Below are 6,737 nucleotides of genomic sequence, written 5' to 3' on the forward strand. Positions count from 1 at the left end.
CGGGACTGCGCGCAGCGGCCGAGCCGGCTGGGTGCGGGGCGCCCGGGCGGCCGCTGGGGGGCGCGCGAGGCGCAGTCCCACGGCCCAGCGGGAAGAGCCAGGCGCGGGCCGGCGCGGGACCGGTCGGACCGGCGCCGCAGGGCTTGGCTTGGCGTCCTCCACGCCGACCGGGCGGGATGGGGGACACCCCGCTCCGCTTGGGGGCGAGGAGCCGGCGTCAGGGTCGCAGCCGGATGGTGGCTGCTGACCTTTGCCCGAAGCTGCACGGATTACCAACAGGGGTCGGGCGGGGAGAACACAGAGGGCGGGGCGGGGTCCTTAAGACTCGGCGAAGCCGAAACAACAGCGGAATGCTGACTCTGGATACGCGTGCTGGCGGGGACCCCTGGATGGTCACGCGGCTCTAAGCACGGGAACTGGGAAGCGTGAGAAGACAGAGGCTGGGCTGCCAGTGACCTGGGGCCCAGGAGTGCCCACTCCTTATGGCAGTCCATAGGGCTGGCTCCGTACTGGGCGCGCTTCGGGAGCTGGGCCTGTGGCTCAGGAGATCCAGGCCGTGGGTGCCCATTGGCCCGCTAGTATCCGAGGCACGGAACTTCTGGCGTCCAGATCCCGCCGCCCACCGTCCTAAAGCCTCCTGCTAGCCGCTTTGAAGATGAAACACCTGAGCGCCGACTACTAGCCTCTAGCAATTTGTCTCTCTCTCTTTTGGCTGCCCAAGCTTCTCCCTACCCCATCCTAACCCGGCTGCAGATGAAAGTGGTGAGGTGGAGCCCTAAAAGAGAGGGGGGCGGGGGTAGGGCCTGGGCTCCCAGAACAGGGTTAGAAGGAGGGGGGGGATAGAGACGGGGGGTGGGGGGGGGGGGGGGGGGTTAGGGGCAGGTCCAGATAGAAGACTTGGCTCCTCCAGGCTCTGGCTCCACAGCTGACTGACTCATAGGCGGCAGCTCTAAACCACTTCCCTCTAGGTGCCTCAGTTTCCCCGTCTATAAATTGGGAGTGATGACTCCTGTCGAGGGAGCTTTGGGGTGGGGCGCCAGGCTAATTAGGCACGAGATGAAAGAGGCCGGGATGAGAGCAGCCCTGGGCTGGGAAGGCAGGTTGGAGTAGGAGCCTGTCTGGTTTCCTTGTCTGAGGCCCAGAGGGCGCTGGTAACTGCAGGTCCGGTCTCCCAGCTCTCGGGGAGCCAGGGAGGGTTATTAAATCCTGTTACAGTTGAGGAGAGAGGCTTCCAGGGGTCAGGGAGTCCAACTCTGGCTGTGTCCCAAGCTTCTGATGCTGCAGCCTCTGCCAACCTCCACCCTCCCGGAGCTTTGGTGCTTTGAGGTGGCATGTGTGGTTTCCAGAACTGTGACGGATGCTTTTTCCTGAACTCCACAGGGCTCCTGGCACCCTGGGGGTGGGCTTTCAGGAGCCCAGAGATGGTGGAGTCATTGCACAAAGCCCCAGAACACTCGTAAGCAGGACTGGACTTCTGCTACCTGCCCCAGCCGTCACCCTCAGCTCTCTTGATGTCCAAGCCCCCGAATGGGCCCTGTTCTCATCTGCCTGCCCAAGTCTCCCCTATGACAGGTGATATTTGCTTTGTTCTGGCAACAGTCTGGGCAGAAGAGACGTTCCCTCAGCTCACCATCAGACCCTCTCGAGAGAGTGACCTGTCTGGTGTAAGGAGACAGGAGTTCCTTCACCTTTTCTCTCCTCTTTTGCATTTCTGTTCCTCCCTGTGCAGCAGAGTTCTGAGGAAACCCTAGACATTAGACTGGAAATGGGAAAAGGAAATCCTTGAGTGGCCCTGTGCCTTGATTTTCTCTTCTGTAAAACTGAGACCTGCAACAACCGCATCCCCATAGCACTGGGTGCCATGGAAACAGGGATGCTTCACAAAAGGAGGCCGTGGACCAAAACACATAGTAGGGGCTGGAGAATGGAGGGTTGCTGCCAATGTTCACAGTTTTCTTTGTAGGGACGAAAACTGCACTGGCTGATTTTATGTCAACTTGACACAAGCTAGAGCTACCTAAAAGGAGGGAAGGAACCTCAATTGAGAAATGCCTCCAGAAGATCTGGCTGTAAGGTGGTTTTGTTTTGTAAGGAGTTTTGTTAATAATTAGTGGTGGAGGGCCCAGCCCCTGTGGGTAGTATCAGCTGGGCTGGTGGTCCTAGATGAAACAAGCCGTGGGGAGCAAGCCGGTGAGCAGCACCCTTCCATGACCTCTGCATCAGCTCCTGCCTCCAGGCCCCTGCCCTGACTTCTTTCAGTGACTGTGGTGTGGAAATGTAAGTCAAATAAACGCATTTTCCCCAACTTGCCTTTGGTCATGGTGTTTCATGTTTCATCAGAGCAACATTCACCCAAACTAAGACAAAAACATTCTGGACTTAGGGGTGATGGTTGTATAACTCTCTGAAGACTGAAACTCCTGAACTATATACATGTTGTGAGGCTAAATGTGGTGGTACATGGATGATCAAAAAGATTAAAATGGAATTAGCTGGGATGGCCATAGTGGTACACACCTTTAATCACAGCAGTGAGGATGCAGAGAGAGATCACTGTGAGTTTCAGGCTAGCCTAGTCTATATAATGAGCTCTGGACAGGCCAGGACTACATAGTGAGGCTGTTCCAGAAAAACAAACAAAAAGGTGTTACTGCCAGACTGTAATCCCAGATATCAAGAAACTGAGGCAGAAAAATTGAAGCGTCAAGGTTTATCTACAGAGACCAAGGTCAACATGGTCAACTTAGCAATCCGCTGTCTTAGAAAGGTAAAAGAAACGGGTACATATGAGTGGTAGAAGGCTTGTTTAGTATGTACAAGGCCTAGTACCCCAGTATGGTAAAATAATTTTTAAAATTGTGTTGTAAATAGGGTCCCTTGGGGCTGGGGAGATGGCTATCAGCAACAAACAGAAGGACCCTAGTTCAAATACCCCAGCACCCCCATAAATGCTGAGTGAGGACCTAGACTCCCAGCGCTAGGGACACAGAAGCAAGAGGATCCTGGGAGCTCAGACAATCTAGCCAAATTAACAAGCTCTGGGTTCAGTGAGAGGTCTTGTTGAGAGAGAGTGACAGAGGGAGAGGGGAAAGAAGGAGGGAGGGAGGAAGGGGGGAGAGAGAAAAAGAAAAAAATGCATGGAGAGCGACTGAAGACATCTGGCTTTAACCCTGTCCTCCACATACTCATAAGCACACGTCCACACTCGGTGAGGGCACGCACACAAAAAATAAATGATAAAAACAGGTTCCTAGAAAGCAGGTACACTGGAAAGGCAATGACAAACATCGTGAAAGACAATGCAAAGATAAAATCTGGTGGTAGAGGTGACAGTGGGGACAAGAATCTAGCTGGGGCATCTGCTCTAGGAAGAGGGGATTTGTCGGGAATCCTGAATAGGGTAGCCAGTTCCCAGCTGCAGAGGAGGCGGAGCTGCGAAGAGATGGTGGTGAGCTTGGGCTGGAGGGAGGCAGTGGGCACCTGGGAAGCTGCAGGGAGGCAGAGGAGCTCAGGACCAGGGCCCTCCAGGCCTGGGGATGCTCTGTGGAGGGAGAAACACGTGTTTTCACAACTATGGCTGGGTGTGAGGCAGGGGTTTGGCCTAGGTGGCAATTAGCAGGAGAGGGGGTGGGGAAGAGAGAGGCAGAGGCTTGGGGCTGTGTGGCTGTGGTACTTGGAGGCTGATGGCTCCAGCATCCGAGACAGAAAGAATGTGGAGACTGCAAGCTAGGCGTGAAGCCCCAGGTAGGAACTCCCTAGATGGAGGAGTCAGTGTCATTATGGCACATTACATGTTATCGGGGCTTTTCAGCTTCCAGCGGCCTATCACCAAACCAGACGGGAAAGGTGGCTGCTTGGCTGGGCGTGGTGGCCCAGGCTCGTAATCCCAGCACTTTGGTGGCAGGGGGAACAGAAGTCCAGCATCATCCTCAGCCGCACAGGAGTTAGAGGCCAGCCTGTCTCAGCTGAGGGAGTGCAGGGGGAACGCTCAAGCGGCTGGCCAAGGAGCTCACCGGCCTGCTCTGAGAGGCTCTGTCTACTCAGGGCTTCTATGTTCCCGGGCAAGAGTCAGAATCTCTTAACTACCAAAATTTGAGCTAGAGCTAGGAGCCCAGTTTTGCAGCTGGGGAAACTGAGGCCCTGAGAGGGTAGGTGACTTGACCTACCCTACATCCACAGGCACTAACTGTCTCTGTCTGCAGCTAGATGCTTTCCTGTGTCTGCTCAGCATGTGCTTAAAACTCCAGGTTTCACAGCCCCTTCCCTGGCTCCGTCCCATCCTGGTTCCAAATACGGACTTCTACGAGAACAGGAAGTAGTAGTTCTAAACCCTCTCCCACCACCCACTGCCCCTTCTAACTCCCCACGCTCCTTGGGATGGGAACCGAGCACCATATTCAGAAAGTATGCACGGGGATCACGGTCTTTGCTGTGGCTCCTCTTCCCTTCAGCCTCAGGTGGCGTCATTCGTGACACATGACTCATGGCTTGCTTGTCACTGTGACTCGACCCACCATCTTTTTTTTTTACACATAATTTATTTTATTTTATATTTTATTTTATGTACATTGGTGTTCTACCTGCAGGTAGGTCTGTGAGGAGTGTCTGGAATCACAGACAGTGTACGTTGTCATGTGGGTGCTGGGAATTGAACCCGGGTCCTCTGGAAGAACAGTCCCTGCTCTTAATTGCTGAGACACCCCTTACTTGGACGTACTGCCACCCCCTGCCCCTACCCCATTCAGCACATCACAGGTCACGTGGGGCCCGCCCTTCACCATCCCTCCCTCCCAGCCTCCAGCACCGCAGCTGTTGGGAGTTTTGTGCACACACTAGGCTGGTGTTCTCTCACGAGCCTTGGTCCCAGCTTTTCCTTCTGCTTATGCTCTCTGCCACTCTGCCCAGCTGGCTCCCACCTCTCGGGCAGACCTCCGCAACCCCACCGGCCACCATCACGTCACCCTAGTCAATCCCTCCATAGAGCAGTCTCCTATTGCTTTGCTTTGCATTGTAAGATCCCCAGGGCTAACAGCAAGTGGACACCCAAGAAACACCCGGGATCTGAACGAAGAGGCGGGGGTGAATGTACCAAATGGCAACAGAGCTGAAGTCTCCTCACGACAAAGCTCACACGCACGGCCCACCTATGGGTCAATTCTAACCCACAAGAGTGTTTTGTTGGACCTGTCTATGGGATAGCATATGGCTCCACAGGAACATGCTCGCAGAGCAAGCATGTGGATCTGAGTTCGGATCCCAGGCACCCATGTGTACCTGTAGCCCTGTGCCAGGGAATGGAGACAGGCAGATCTCTGGAGCTCAGTTACTCAGTCTAGCTAAAACCATGAGTTCTGGGTCCAGTGAGACCATCTTTTTCTTTTCTTTCTTTTCTTTTCTGTTTTTTTTTTTCTTTCAGTTTTTCAAGACAGGCTGTGTAGCCTTGGCTGTCTTGGACTCACTCTGTAGGCCAGGCTGGCCTCCACCTCACAGAGAGACATCTAATCCTCAGCAGTGCTGGGGTTAAAGCCATGTACCACCACCACCCAACCCTTCTTTCTTTTTTCTTCTCTTTTCTTTCTTTCTTTCTTTCTTTCTTTCTTTCTTTCTTTCTTTCCTTTCCTTTTCTTTTCTTTTTTTTTTTTTTTCTGAGACAGGATCTCTCTGCACAGCCTGGCTGTCCTGAAACTCACTTTTTGGCTGGCCTCAAACTCAGAGAGAGCAACCCGCCTCTGCCTCCCAAGCGCTGTGATTAAAGGAATGTGTCACTACCTCTGACAGAGAGACACTGTCTTAAAAATAATAAGGCAAAACTGCAGAGATGGTTCACCAGTCAAGAGCACCTGTTGCTCTTCCAGAGGACCCGAGATCAATTCCCAGCACCCACACAGCCCCTCACCACAGTCCATTCCCAGTGCATTTGATGCCCACTTCTGGCCTCCTCAAGCACCAGGAATGCATATGATACAAAGACACATTCATTCATTCCATAAGTACTGATATCTCTGGGGAGCTGCGACAGCACACAGGCAGCACAGACGAGGTGTTCCCTCCTGGACCTCTCTGTTCGTTACGACTCTCTGGACCAGCAGAGACACTGGACCGGCAGCTTCACCCATTTTAGTTCCCCACCTGGCTTTCTGGTCATTCAAACTGCTCTCTGATGAGAAAGCCCGGCTTTATGTCCAGGGCTGCCCATGAAGACTTCACCTTAGACCCTACTGGGTACTCACAGGTACCAGCCTGTCAGGGGATGGCACTACAAAAGAGCCCAAGAAATACTGCAAAAACCCAGCTCGTTATTAATCCCTGCACTTGGGGGTCTGAGGCAGGCAGATCTTTGTGAATTCAAGGCCAGCCTGGCCTACACAGAGAGTTCCAGGACAGACAGACAGACAGGGCTACATAGAGAGACCCTGTGTTAAAAAGCAAAAAAAAAAAAAGAATTAGGTTTCACTGAGGGGGAAAGAGAAAGTCAGACAGACTGTGAGATAAGCAAGCCAAGCTGGGCATTCACACCTTTCATCCCAGCACTTGGCACTTGGGAGGCAGAGGCAGGTGGCAGAGTTCAAGGCAACCCTGGTCTACAGAGAAACCCTGTCGAAAGAAAGAAAGAAGAAAAAGAAGAGCTGGGCACAGTGGGAGGCATCACTCGGGGAGGCAGAGGCAGGTGGATTACTGCACCCAGCTGCAGACAGTTAGTGCCTGTGGATGTAGGGTAGGCCAAGTCACCTACCCTC

Source organism: Psammomys obesus, unplaced genomic scaffold (assembly GCF_907164565.1).
Source record: "Psammomys obesus unplaced genomic scaffold, mPsaObe1.curated_primary_1811, whole genome shotgun sequence".
NCBI lineage: Eukaryota > Metazoa > Chordata > Mammalia > Rodentia > Muridae > Psammomys > Psammomys obesus.